A 14387-nucleotide genomic window follows, 5' to 3' on the forward strand; every position below is an offset into this window, starting at 1 on the left:
GTGAGAGTTTCGTTAAGTTTGGCAGACGGCGTCGCTCGCTCTGTTTGTCTCTCCCGAACATCATCAATCCAAAATATTCAACGAAAGAGAGCACAACAAAACGCGTCGCGCTCTCTCAACCCCAGCATCCGCTCTCACCGAAGAAAACTTTGCTCTTTCCACGTCTCTTCGAAAACTGGTCGGTTGGTTGGTACTGTTCGAGCGCCGCCGGTTCCCAACGACGACGTCGCTTTGTCAGAGTCAGTACTGTGCGTGAAGGCGGCCAGCTAGCTTGCTTTGTGGGGTTTTCTCTTTTTTCGGTCCGGGCAACGATATTCGCGGGTCGCGGGACTCGTCGTGCGTCGTCGAGTAACGTGTCTTCTGTTTGTGCGGGGTGATGTGGAATTTGCATCGGTTTGCCGTCTGAAGTGGAAAAAAGTGCACTACATACTAGCGAATCGGATCGACAACAGCTGAGCTGAGTGAGTGAGTGAGCCCAGTCTTTTATCCGATCCGATCGCGATTGAACCGACCGAAGGCGTCACCCACAGGCACAGGAAGTGCTATTTATAATCAATTCGGATGTTTGCTTTGAGGTAGTGTTGTGGATAGTGGATAGTACAGAGGAAGCGTGTGGCGAGGTGCGCGGAACGGATGCAGTTTTTCGGAGTGCATTTATGTGTTGCGTACTTGCGTTTATGCCGGGCACGGTGTTGATGAAAGCAGGGTTGGGCCAAAAATAGACATCGAGCTGCGTCCAGAACGAAGTTGTCTACATAATTATTAATAGATTTATTGATGATACACAGTTAATAATTTAATTGCCGTGTACTCAGTGCACAATTCGTGTGTGCTGCAGTGAATATAACTAGTGCGTTTCGTTGCCACCGGCAACGGTATGAGCGAGAAGTGAACAGCAGTTACTAGAAGTGTACATACATACAACATAAGTACGAATGCAAGTACTCGTAAAGGCGAGAAGAGAGAAAAAGTCAGAAGAAGAAAACGAAGAAAGCTCAACATAACTCGTAGATAGAGCGAGAGACAGTGTGAAGATCGCCTGCGATCTGAAGAAGCCGACGAATGTGTGAATATGTGTTGTGTGGTGGAATGATGGTATTTTTAAGTGAATGAAAAATTAATGCTAATTACGCACCCTTAGTTGCCGCTGGTGAAGTGCGAACGATTGAATTGTCAAAACAGAAACCAGGTGGATGTTTAATGATATTTAAAAAACTGAAAAAATCTCGTCACACACGAATAATTAGTGCTTCATGAGCTCTTCTGGGCCGGGATAGACAGAAGATCGGGTTGGTGCGTAACCGTAGCCTACTACTGTGACTGTCATCGGATTTGTTTATCTCGCTCTAGCGCTGTGTAGCTAGGACGGTTGTGCGTTTTTTGTTTGCTTCGGCAGCCTCTCGAAAACGGTGAGTGCTAATGATAGCTACTTTCAAACCTATTATTATCACATCATTAGTTGTAGTGATCAGGAATTTGGCTCGGTGAGGCTTTTGAGTGATTGCTGTAAGTGTGGTCTGCGCGTATAAGGCGTTGACCGAAAGATTGTTTCTGTGGGTAATCTGTTATTTGCCGTGAATTAGTTACACTTATGGTGGTAGTCATAAATTTGGTCAGGAGAAAATCGAACAACAATTATGGAAAATGTAGATTCAATTTAATCTGATCAAGTGTTATGAGATATCTCCTTGGATAGAGACAAAGAAATTTCTGCTCACATGAAAGTCTAGTCTAGTAAATTATAATTGGTCAGTTGTTTGCGTAAAAAGTGTATTATGCTCATATGAAGACAGCAATGAATCAAAACTTGCATAGTATATACAGACAATCGCTATTCAATAATCAATAATAAACAAGCTAAATTGCATCTTAAAATTTGTCATCCCCTAGTTCTCTTCAATGTTCCATGAGCAAATCTCCCTGCCATTCGTCTCACCCCGATTTTGTCAGCTTCAAATGCAAATAGATAGTTGATAGTTTGATGGGCTCTATCAGACGAACCAAGTTGAATTCGAGTAACGTTTCTTGAGTATATTTTTCTTTTCTTAGAGATCCGAAATATGCAAAATTGTAATTTTTTTTTAATTTTGCACTGTCACCCCCTTAAGGGAAATTTAAACTAAATAATCAGAAAGGGTTATGAAGCTATACCTAGGGACTAATGTCTTAAAAAGAAAGAAAAATATATGTCCCGATTTTGTCAATGCCCCCGTTTTATCAGCTTAAATTTCAATAAGGGGCTAATAAAAACGTATCTCTTTTTTTCATTTCGCACTGGAAGATCTCTTTAAGAGAAATTTATAATGATCAGAAATGGTTATGAGGCTATGTTTAGGAACAAAAGGAAAAAAAACCGCTTTAGGTTCGTCTGCTAGAGACCATCAAACGGACTTTCATGTAATACTTATAAAATCTGGGGTAGACAAAATCAAGGGCAGGGGGGTGTGGTCTGATAAAATCGGGCTTACACTGTATTGATTATCAGTTGTTCAATTAACGGAGTGGAAACCCAGTGGCTGTGATTTAAGCATCTGGGTTCAATTCTTAATAACAACATTATTCCCCTTTTTTGTTTTTACAAAAAGTTCAGTATCATTTGGCCTTTTTGAAATCTATATTCAGATCTTTAGTGACATCTGAAGTTACAGAGCTCCTATCAGCATGTTCTATTTTGAACTTGCCAAGAGTTTCACGTGGAGGTTGTTTCATGTACCGCATGAAATTGTAGGTGGAGACATTGCGCCAATTGGACTCTCCTCCTTTTCCACTATTTTTTTTAATATTTTTTATTTTATTTTATTTATATAATTTATTTATTCAACACGGCCCAGTGCGTTAGCTAAACGGAGCCTCGGGTCTTTTATATTTTATATTAATGCAAAAAAAGGAACCGATAAAACGAGTATTACTGTTTCTTTTTTCACATCACTTAAGTATATGCACGCCGTTTTGGAGGCACACAATTTTGTAAATCTCATCATCTATTATGCCTTGGATCACGAATGATTTTCTACGTTAGCCACAAGTGCATATGCTCCGCTAAATCAGATACTTCGAAGCAAATTCCGATATCTTCTTCCGTTTGAAGCGATCAGCCACGGCAAACTTTTCCTTATCCGTGAAATATTCTACAATTTTTTAGAGAAATCAAAACTGATTGATATGAACAAAGAAGAAAACTATACATCATAATTGAAATACTAGTATCTGTTGTTTGCTGGTGAAAAGAATTAAACGGAAGACATATGACTTACGAGGATTTATCGTGGGATATATTTCTGTTCGGCAACTGCTTATAATCTGATTTGAGGTAGGTCTCATCATGAACGACACGGCACCGATATTTCGTTAGCAGTGTTTTGGCAACACTAGTCGATATGGGAGATTTAGCACCTTGTACAGGTTCAATCCACGTCGTTTTTTAATTCTCTAGACGAAACTTTGCCAAGCATTTTTTTGTCAAGTCTTACAGCGAAATGTTCGGATTCCGTTTGAAATGAGCAACTAGTGCTCTTTCGGTCTGTTTGCATGTATTCCCCGGTTTTCGTGCAACTCCACCTGATGCACCGTCATCCATTCCTGGAGCCTTTGGAGGAATTTTTAGGTGGTTAAGCAACACAAGAGCAAGGCGTTGTAATAATAGGGGAAGTGGGCGAAATCGGATCGCAAACCAACTCGGACCCTTAGCTGTTTCTCAGCTATGCTAATGCTATGAAAAGCACCTATATATCCTTTCCATAGGTACCATTTAACTCTGATGTAACACACGAAATTTGAAGTTCATCAGTCATCGTGTTTGTGAACCAGAGGAACATAGTGGTTTGGAGCGCTCTAACGTAACGTTTATCTGCTATGTAGCTAAGATTTTATTTGCGACAATATAATATTAATTCAAAAAAACTATTGTGTTTCTAAAAATGTTGAATAATATCTTTCATCTGATTCGCTGCGTTCGCTTAATCGATGGGAGAATAGTGAAAAAGTGTCGTGGTTCAATTCGGACCCTCTTTTTCTCCAGATAATCACAAGTTTGTCGAACTGAAAGATGGATGGACATTGTAGAGCAAATTAATTATAAATTTAGAACGGGAAACTTTAAATAGACAGCATGAGTGGTAAGAAATGGGAAGAATCCATTGGGTGGATGAATGCCGAAATATTCGTTCAATTCCTGGCACACTTAAAAAAATCACTCGAGCTTCAGAAGATTCGCCCATATTAAAACCTCAACAGCATGATAGCCATCATTGCCGGCCGCCCCCATCTCCATCGTTCACGGGGAAGGATAAAAGATAAGGTAGACAGGAAGTGTTGATGCTCCACCTACTTAACGGAAGGACGACGATTCATCAGACTCTTCCATAGGTGTCGCGGAGTTGGTAGTTTGGAAGGGTATCAGGTCTAGGATTCGCTCCAAGCAAGCGATGTGACCTGTAAAGCATATTTTATTACGTAGTTGTTTAGTTAGTCTTCGAGTGCACGATCACTCGAAAAAGAGATCTTGTTTAGTTTTTGGTTTTTTTTAAACTCTGGGCAGCCGGCTACCGAGAGTATACTATGTTCCCTAAACAAAAGCAATTTGAACTCCACGCGGAGTGACACATTATACAGGCAAAAATAGCGCGAGATGTTATAAATCAAGGAAAGTATTTCTTATTTTCCATATCAGATTTGTGGAATACAAGTATACGAGCGATAATAACGAACACTGAAGGGAAATATAAAAGATTGTTAACCTGATGCACGGGCTTGTTAGCAATAACGGAGCTTGAAATTAGGTTCATAAAAACAGACGCGGCGAATTTTCAATACGTATTGACCCGTGATCATAGATACTAGTCAGATTGTTCGTATTGGGGCTAATTTCCGATCAACTATTCATGTTTACGGCAATGTTTTCTCGACTAGATCTGTTCGCACCCTCTCATTCTGCTACTATCGGCAGAAGGCTGATAGCACCCAGTCGTCGCCGGTCTAAGGACCAAATGTCATCAATAGACTTAGACTCGCGTGGAGGCATGAGATAGGAAACTTGTGAGAATTTTGTTATCCCACCGTTTGACGACCAGAAGATTCGCAAGTGTTCCTATTGCTTGATAATTATGATACGCATAGATCAATTGGCTGCGCTCGAATTTTGCCAGACTAACGGTACATTTGTTCTGTCGCTCCCTCCACACCGCCATCGATTACAGTCATTGAATGTCTCTGTATTCAGTGCATTCAAATCTGCTGTTAAGGCTCATTGTTCGAATTCGATGTTAATCAATCCCAGTCGACTGATGACAATCTTCAAACTTCCTCAAATTATCACCAGAAGTCTACTGCCTATGATCGAATATCTGTCCCGTAAAGATAAGAAATCCCATATAAAATGGGACAAATATGCGATCATGATCAGTCTAGAGCTTGGGGCTAAGGAGCGATCACACGAGGAAAGATTATATGCGGCTTATTGGGTAGTGTCAGCGTTGCATCATACACAGCCGGTCCTTGTCTTTAATAGGCCTAACTCTCCTACATGGTCTAAAATATGAAGGAGTTTAACATTGGTACTAATTGGGTCTCGGTGGCCAGTTGAAACTTTATATATGGAAAGTATTTTTATAACCACCATAATACCGCGATTACAATTAACTTCGAAATAATTATAAATAAAACTAAATTTGTTACTCGTTTCATTCATATTTTGGCACTAGTAAGTTAATTCCGAGCATAAAATTAAGTTTTCAATGGAAATTACGACTCACTTGCGAGTGAAAAGAAAACAAACTGCATCACTTTGCCAGTTTATGAGCTGAATCAGAGGTTTTTCTAATTCTGCTTGGCTGTTTAAAGGTCGCGTGTGGAAACAAAATCTACAGACATTGGTGATGCGAATTGTTTAGACTCAAATATCAAATAGAGGTTAGGGTCATATTTTGGCATAGATAGATCCATGCATTCTGAAAAAAAAATCAGTTTTATACAACTTAAATATAAAGAAAAAAGTCTGCTACAGTATCGTCTTTACGCATGGGCTTTTAGGGGCCTCCAACTTAGGATGAATATAGAATCATTCTGAAGGCTATGTTTCAAAAAATAGTAACACTCAATTATTTATAACTCTTTAGCGTGTGGGTAACAATGGTACAGTTGCTTGGATTCGCACATTTCACCTTATCCTATGTGACGTTTAAAGAGCATCAGACAGTTAAGCGTAGTGATGGTAGCAGTAGCAAACGAGGCACTGCATGACCAGGATGGTATTGGACCAATTCAAACGTCAATCTAACATTTCGATTCATGTTTCAAATCATTTTGAGAAAAAAACAATGAAATGTTTTCCACAACGCGTATAAAAAGTTCGAATGGCACCAAGCTGAAGCGGCAACCAACAAGGTGAAAAAAATTGCTCAAGAAAGCTGTACTGAAAGTGGAAGAAGATGATGCTGGAATTGGGTACACAATCCTTGTTTGGCAAGCGATCCGTGCAGGTGGCAAAGTTTCATTTCTTCATCACGTCAGGAATTGTGAATGGACAAATCTACATGAAAACCTCTAAAAACAACTCCTGGATTTCTTGAGGTCTCACGATATTTTTGCGGCCAGATTAGGCATTTTCAAATGTGCCGTCGTAGCCTGGTGCGAAGCCAATTATGTTATTTTTGTGCGACACTCCGCCTTACTAAAAATATTTTAGGCCGTCAGAATCGGGAATAAAAATATACTGTCTCAAATGGGACGTATCCCGTAGGTAGTCGAGGATGTGTGCCTCACGGTAGCGTGCATTCGTTGTGTTTCCTATTTCGACTGTTTTACATGACTGATTGTTTTTAAACTTAAATTTTTATTCATTTATGCTTGGGCTAAAATTTTGTACAATTTTGCAGTCTAAGTGATATAGCATTTGCTTTTCGCCTTTGATGAACTTCGTTGGTAGATGGTTGCATTTCTGTTTGTGGCTGATTATGAATGAACTACTAATAGTTGTGGTAGCTAATTATTGAAATGAATTGTGTTGCTCATATTAATAGGTTCGAGTAATTTCGCTGTTTCACTATTTTTATTTGTTCACGTAACAGTTAAAGTATTGAACATTTCTACTTCCTAAAGGTGAAAGGCTGAAAGGCTAATTATTGTTATTATTTAATTTCTCTTTCTGCACTGATTGCCTATCACCAACACAAGAGAGGCAACCTTCAAAACCCTAGATTTGCTATTTAACCAACAACGCCGTCTTTGAGATACTAATTCGTTGATTATGAAAATGTCAATATTAGGTACTTATAATGTACTTGTTTGCTATCTTCGCCTCTCCGAACCGTTCACTATAAAAGAAACTACACATATTCTGTCAGAATATGTAACAAAAATATACCTCACCAAAAATTTGTGCATGAAGAGATACTATTTCAAAGTATCATTCTATTCCTGCACCTAAAAATGCGAATATCAAAACCGCTCTTAGATTCGACATAATATCGATTGACTTCAATGGCTGCAATATTCAATATTGTCATCTGTAAATGTAGTTGAATTATCATTGAACTTTGGCTTTTCTTTAAGGGGTTACATACTTTTTGTGAGAAAAATGTCAAGAAAGTTTGAATTTACGTAAAAACATAAAGCAATGATTTCAATACATCAAACTTATAGTATTTTTGATGTACATTTTTCAGATAAATACATAAGCATAAGTTAATAAAAATATATTGAAAGTTGGCGAAGTTATGGCTTTTCCCCGAAACTCTTTTCTATTCAAGAAGTTGTGATGATGATTGAAGACCAATAGATCATTTAAAATCCCAAAACTCAAAAAATTTCATTAGCATATGAGTATTACTCGTACTTTAACGATTCGGTAAATAAATAATAATTTTTTCCTGCATTCGGGAACGTTTTTCCTTGAAAATTCTAAAAATTGTTTTAAAAAGTTCTCATTTTCAAAACAATGTATAAGAAAGAAAGAAAACGTTAAGGTACGAGAAAAATTTCATTACCGTCAATTGAATATAAAACTGAAGAAAATCGGTTGAGTGGTTGTTCGGCAATCGTGATCACAAAAAACCTAATTTTGGAAAAACGACATTTCGAGATATTCGAGTGTAAAATTTCAAGTTACTACTGCTCTGGGTAAACGAAGCGCGCTTGGAAGCGCTGTTGTTTTCGATCTATTTCTCGGATCTCTATAAGATTTTGGGTAGATGTTCTCAAGAAGTTGTACTTTTAGATGAAGTAATAAATTTTTTTGAAAAATAAGACGGTATGTAATCACTTAAAGCTGGAAATTGACTTTTTCCAGCTGCATCATATCAGGAACTGTAAGAAATTGAGAACAACATTGTACGAACCAGTATAACTTTTGATCTTAAATATGCTTTGAGGTCTTGAAAATGATATAACACAAAACCACAGGCGATAAAAATTGCTATTCAGCCGCAACGCTTCTTATTTATACCCCGAGCGCACTGAAAACTTTAACAGCGTTTTTCTCGAAACCACATTTTTGGAGCTGGCCGGAAACGTAACTCGAACAAATAACAAATTGTCTATCATTTCGAAATATTTACAATGTCTGCGGAATTGATATCTCCAGCGAGGTATGTAGGATTTTATTTTTTTAATGCTTAGTTTTTTTTAAACAACAATTTTGAATCGATTTTGTCATATATTAAGCAAACTAAAAAGTAAAAAAAATATCAAAAAAAAAATCCTATGTACGTCGCTTGATATTGTTATAAGAAACCGCAAAAACTTTAGTTGTTATCTCTCGTTAAAAAATTCCGGGAGATAGGTTTCCGCTCGTGGACCCTCTCCAAAAAGAGGTATTTGTGAGAAAATGCTGCACAGCCGCCATCTTGTGACAAAATCACTTGTTTTGTACTTCACAAATAGTACTATAAATTTCATTTTACAAGATTCCGATTCATCTCTTTATTGCGTCTAGAAAAATTCCCGAAATATGCCTATTTTTTGTGTTCTACGGTGGTGTAACCCCTTAACAAGTTGAATGTTATTGGCAAATTGCTAAATATTTTTTCTAGATTTTCAAAGTGAAACAACAATTATTGAATGGATCGTCGAAATTGTAGTGTTGACGTTTAACCCGCCTCACACCATCATTCCTCATTATTGATGGAGGTACTCTACAGCCTCAAACAATGTCTTCCAACTATGAAGGTGAGATTATATCATATGGGGAGGGAACAGCGTAGGTGGTAAGTCAATTACACTGTACGCAGCTAACCTAAGTTCGAACTCCAGCAACCGCATATAATGTGTTAGGCCTTTTGCAATTTTCGGTCAGATTGGTCAGAAATGCTAATATCTTTTTGATATTAATAAAAATCATCTTCCGTTTCGACGGTACATGGACATTTACAATGCCACCTATAGTGGTAGAAATATAATTTTTTTTCTCCATATATTCTGATTCCTATAGTATTTTTAATATTTTCGCATGGTTGAATTATTTGGCTTAAATTTCACGGTGGTATATATGGCTTCCTGTTGCTGCGTATCATTTTTTGATCATCCTACTCTACATTAGTTTATACTTCTTCAATTATAGGGGCTCCTCAGCTCAGTTGTGCCCTGGGGCCCCGAGTGGTCTTAAGACGGCTCTAGTCTGCTATTTCCTTACTTTTCAAAATTAAAAAAATCTGTTCCTAATCCGTCCCAGTAGAAATTCTTTTTTTTTATTTCGATTATAGAGGTTTTAACCATAAGGTCATTCGCCTCTTCGGGCTAGAAAAATCTCTTTTGAAAAATTTCTAACCCTACGTGCGGGGTCGGGACTCGAACCCAGGTGCGCTGCGTACAAGGCAATCGATTTACCAACTACGCTACGTCCACCCCCATTAGAAATTTTGAGGCACAAAACCCCGACTATGTACGGGGAACGTGCCATTTGAGCCAATATATTCTGATTCCTGATAAGTCAGACCGGACTAAGTGACAAAATATTGATTTCGAGAAATACGGGTTTAAAGTTTGAATCGCAGCATCCTTTACGTTATAATTGAAAATTATTTTTCGCCATAATTCTTGTTTATTGTTATATATTTCAAATCTGGCAAAAGTTGAATATAACTGAAGAAATTCTTTATCCAGTGTTATCATTATCTCATTTATTGATGTTTTGCGACTTAGTCCGGTCTGACTTAATACTGACCATATGTAGTTCAATTCTGCAAGAAAAAAAAACGATTCGTAACCGCAAATAGAGAGCTTCGGAAAAATATTTCATTCGCTGCTGGAAGGTTTAATCGGGCGCTGGGCGTCCTGTTAAAACTTTGGAGCGTGTGTAGCAAAAGAAAAAGAAAACAAAATCTTAAAGAAACTGTTTCTATTATTGAATATCAAATGCAGTTCAGATCGGTCAACGTAGTGCAGGTAATCCAGTTGATTCCAAGATTATGAAAGTAGTTTCAGGGTGTCCAGGAAAGCCGTTGAAATCATTAACTCTTTGATATTTGAGGCTTGTAGCAAAACTAAGAAACATTCTCCCGAGAAGATCTTTCCATATTTGGTGAGGTGAACTTGACCAGAAAGCCAAACGAGACAACGCAAAAAACTATCAAACATGCCTTTCCTGGTTATTACAGCCTAAAATCTGCCAAACTTACTTCTTATAAACCGAAATCTTCAATAATAAAAATTGCAATGCACCCATCTTTTGAAAATATAATTTTATAAAAAACTAGCTAATACCCATCGCGCGTTGCTGTGACTTGCAACGAAATATGAGGAAAACACAATTTATTCCGAAGCGCCATCTGGCGGGCAGATAATTCCCAACCAATAGCATGTATTTGTTCCATAACAAATGCCTACTATGAGTAAATTTTGACGGCCATCGGTTAAGCCGTTTGGGAGTCCATAAATCATATACATACAAACTTTGACTTTTATATATGTAGAAAGATAGATATATTTTTAAATAATGGGTAAGGCTAGTCTTTTATCGGCCAGAAAGTTTTTTTTGCACTTGTATATAAACACAAACCTACAGATTGTTGCTAAATCATCGATTTTAGATATAATATTAGTTGAATATTAATTTCTACTGCAAACAATTATTTAAACAATTTAGGCCAGGTTTTTCAACCAAATACTGCTCCGTAACTAGGTCCGAATTGGTCCAGCTCCCCCTACCAATACAATCGTTTCAATCGTTCTAGGAATTCAACCCCCGCTATCATACAGCTGTACGAAGAATTTATTTGAATATTTGTTCCATCACCAACTGGTTGGTGTTCAGTCAGACCGAACTAAGTCGCAAAACATCAAAAAATGAGATAATGATAGAACTGGATAAAAAGATTATAGTTAGTTCGGTCTGACTTAACACCGACCAACTGTTAAATTTATTTCCGTTGGTTAGAAACTTGTAAAAATGCCGAAAAACTCTATTTCAAAATGATTCCACCGAAGTTCGTTCGTGTTTGACTGACTGGCTCATTCCACGTAAATTCCAGCCGCATATCTTGAGCTGTATAGTTATGAAACCATTTAATGCTAGGTGTTTACAGGCGATGGAGGGGCATCTATTCAGAAGATTGTATATTAAGGGGTTACTTACCATTTTCAAAAAATCTAACAAAAATTTATTACTCTACTAAAAGCAGTGCTAACTTGAAATTTTAAACTCGATTATCTCGAAATGTTAGTTTCTCAAAAATGGTTTTTCCGTAATCATGATTGTCGAAAAACTACACGATCCATTCTCTTCAATATTTTTTTTTCAACTGTTCGTAATAATTTTTTGTAGCTTGACGATTCCTTTCTTATGCTAACATTTTTGTGTAATAGATAAGCTTCAAACATCGATATTTCAGAAAAAACGTTCCCGTATGCAGGAAGAAATTATTATTTATTCATCTAACCGCTAAGATACGAGGAATGCTGGTACCAATTGATTTTTTTGAGTTTTGATATTTTAGTTGATATGTTGGACTTCCACCGTGATCACCGCAAGCCTCTTGAATAAAAAGAAATAAAAATTGTTTCGAGTAAAAAGACCTAACTCCGCCAATTATCAATATATTTTATAAACTGATGCTTGGTTTTTTCACTGATAAATTTCCTTTAAAAATTCTATAACTTTGATGTATAAAAATCATTGCTTGATGCCTTTACATGAATTCAAACTTTCTTCAAAATTTTCTCGCGTGATGCTATGTAACCCTAAAAAGGTGCCAATAGAAAAAGGTAACCATCGAATTTTATAACCAGGCACACCTCTGAAGTATTAGAACCTTGAAAAAAGTCTCTACGCAAACTTTCAGGTCAACCAGACATGATTAAGGAGTCGCGAAAATCGATAAAAAGTGCGAAAACTTTGACCCGTGTAAAAACACCAAGGACACTGAATCTTTAAAAATTCGTATTTTTGGTGCTAAATTGTCGCTGTTGTGCTATCTTATGACAAGCGTCATTTTGCACATTTCGAGAAAAAAGATTTTAAAGTTTGAAATTGAATATCTTGAAACTTATAAATGGAAGAAAAAATCAGAGAATACAAGTGATACTTCTATCTATTCTCTCTTAATCTCTCAAATATTACGAAGATCGGTTGACTACATTGAGAGTTTTAGCTAAAAATGTAAACAAAAGTCTTACATCTTAAACTTCATTATGACTTGAGCCAATCCCAAAATATAGTGCTTTGAATCAAAAACCTCACGATTTCTCAACACGTTCCTCGCTATATTTCAGTAACCATGCAGAATTTCAAAATTCTGAAAACGCCACTTTGTAGAGAGGAGTAATGTGGTATATCTAACTCAGATAACCCCAATATGGCGTTTGTCATAAGATAGCACAACAGCGACGAAATGCAAGTGAAGAGCACATTTTTAATGTACTATCCTCTGACTTGACTATCAATTTATTATATCTCCCGTGATTTCTGTCTCTTCCTTCGCATTCTTTAAATTTTCACTTTGCGTCGGGGTCCAGGCCAGAGCATAAATAAACAGATGCTGAAATGTAATGCTGAAACGTAATCTTCTTACGGATTAAAATTAATCCAGTAAGTATTCTAAAGATTTCGAAAAACCTGGCGCAGAAATATTCATCCGCGACAGATACGTCGTAAGTTCGCCCAGATAAGCTCAAAATTGTGATTTTCTGCCTAAAGCAAATAAAATACGTTACTGACCGAAAGCCCTTTATGAAAGACTACCGCGTCTACATGCCTGCTCACAAAGTTGAGGTCGACGGTGTAGTCAACGATTGGAGTCCATGTCTATGTGTGGGTCTACTATAGAACGTGGTTGGTTGTTTCCAGGTCCCCTTGCTCCGAAGAGAAAATATTTTGAATTACAATCACACTGGGTGGCACACAATGGTGTGTCCTTTCGTGTTGGGTAACATTTGATAAGACATTACCAATCTGAAGCGTTCCTTAAAAACGCTCTTAGTACTATTTTGCAGGTTTACTAAAAAGAGCTACTCCATTCACTACAACAAATCATTATTCTTTCTGGACTCAGGAGTGTCGCTTTGATGATCTCCATGGAGGTTACTGCCCCCAAAAACTCTAGGTGGATGCGATTCCTTCTTAAGGTTTAATCTTTTCTCTTTAGAGACCGCCAAATATACCAAAACTCCTGTAACACCAAAAATATTATGTGACATGTGACAGAGATTCATTGGGCCCCGGCAACTATTGCGGAACTCTCCCGGTTTTAAGGAAACTTTAATTCTCACTATACGGCATGTCAATTGATCTAGCTTACCCCACAGCTTTCAGGAGGTGGTTTCTTTACTATCCATGACCACATTATATCTATGTCGCTTATGTTTCTGTGAAAATGAGTAAACAAGTGAAAAAGTTATTTGAAGCTTTCGTGTCGCGCAACTCAAACACGTTCGTTGTTTTTACTTTTATCAAATTTAGATTAAAGAACAGTTAGTTAGTCTCAGTTGTGTGCTTCTTTAGTTTTTACATTGGCTTTCTTTTGACGTAGGACTACGTCTTTGTTTTCGACATCGTAGTGTACTTTGAAAATTCAACAAAAAATCGTATGTAACGAAAAGTGGTTAGGTTGTAAACGCTTATAATTCAGCTATTTGGCGATAAATTTTCGAAATTTTAGCCCATATCGATCAGAAATATATAATGTAAGCGGATACAATGTTCTCACACAGCTGTTTGATTCGAGCATTATATAACTGGACACCGTTCGCTTGGGTGATGTTTGAGGCGGATGTGTAGGCATATCTAATTTCTTTGCGAGTAATAATTTTAATTGTTTGTGTGGTTCATTTCAACGCCATCTGCCAGATTTGATCTAGTCACCAGAGAGACGAATAATCCAACAAACGGAATTCGACTTGTGATCACTTTCAAACAACTGGCCACGGATGAAGTCCAGCAAGTTTCCCATATTGACCTT

The 14387-nt window shown here is 37.3% G+C and overlaps 1 protein-coding gene across 2 annotated transcripts in view; it reads left to right on the forward strand.

Annotated features, from left to right (window-relative positions):
- Positions 1 to 248: 248 nt before the first annotated feature.
- The window catches only part of LOC131693828 (roundabout homolog 2-like), a 428860-nt gene continuing 414721 nt past the window's right edge, over positions 249 to 14387 (forward strand). For both annotated transcript variants that reach the window (XM_058982022.1, XM_058982021.1), the window contains exon 1: positions 249 to 1409. The gene's annotated coding sequence lies outside the window, so the exon portion shown is untranslated. The remainder of the gene's footprint in view (positions 1410 to 14387) is intronic.

This window comes from Topomyia yanbarensis, chromosome 3 (genome assembly GCF_030247195.1).
Source record: "Topomyia yanbarensis strain Yona2022 chromosome 3, ASM3024719v1, whole genome shotgun sequence".
NCBI classification, from domain to species: Eukaryota; Metazoa; Arthropoda; class Insecta; order Diptera; family Culicidae; genus Topomyia; species Topomyia yanbarensis.